Genomic DNA, 311 nt, shown 5'->3' with positions numbered 1-311 from the left:
CCCTACTCAGCACCTAAAAAAGAAGGAAGAGCACAAAGCCAAGTTTCTTATTCCTAAGTCCCTAGATGACAAGCCAAACAAAACTACGATGCTATTTTGATTCCTTAACTACCTCTCCTGAAACAAGCATGTCTTTAAAAGTCACAGAAAACTAAATATTGCATAGTAAGAACACAATCCAGAATGTCAACCCAAGCTGTCACACCTGAATGTACTGCACGTATTTTCAGCAAATTTGGATGGCTGATGTGCATACTCTGAGAATTACAACATTAGCTGAAAGTCTCTTTCACTAATTTCTTCAAATGCAT

At 37.6% G+C, this 311-nt stretch overlaps 1 protein-coding gene across 2 annotated transcripts in view; it reads right to left on the bottom strand.

Annotated features, from left to right (window-relative positions):
• The window catches only part of ECT2 (epithelial cell transforming 2), a 24,979-nt gene that overhangs the window by 5,671 nt on the left and 18,997 nt on the right, over positions 1-311 (bottom strand). The window lies entirely within an intron of this gene.

Source organism: Buceros rhinoceros, unplaced genomic scaffold (genome assembly GCF_000710305.1).
Source record: "Buceros rhinoceros silvestris isolate BGI_N320 unplaced genomic scaffold, ASM71030v1 scaffold9657, whole genome shotgun sequence".
Classification (NCBI taxonomy): domain Eukaryota; kingdom Metazoa; phylum Chordata; class Aves; order Bucerotiformes; family Bucerotidae; genus Buceros; species Buceros rhinoceros.
The sequence above is the reverse complement of the archived record's forward strand: the minus strand, read 5'-3'. Positions and strand labels throughout refer to the sequence as shown.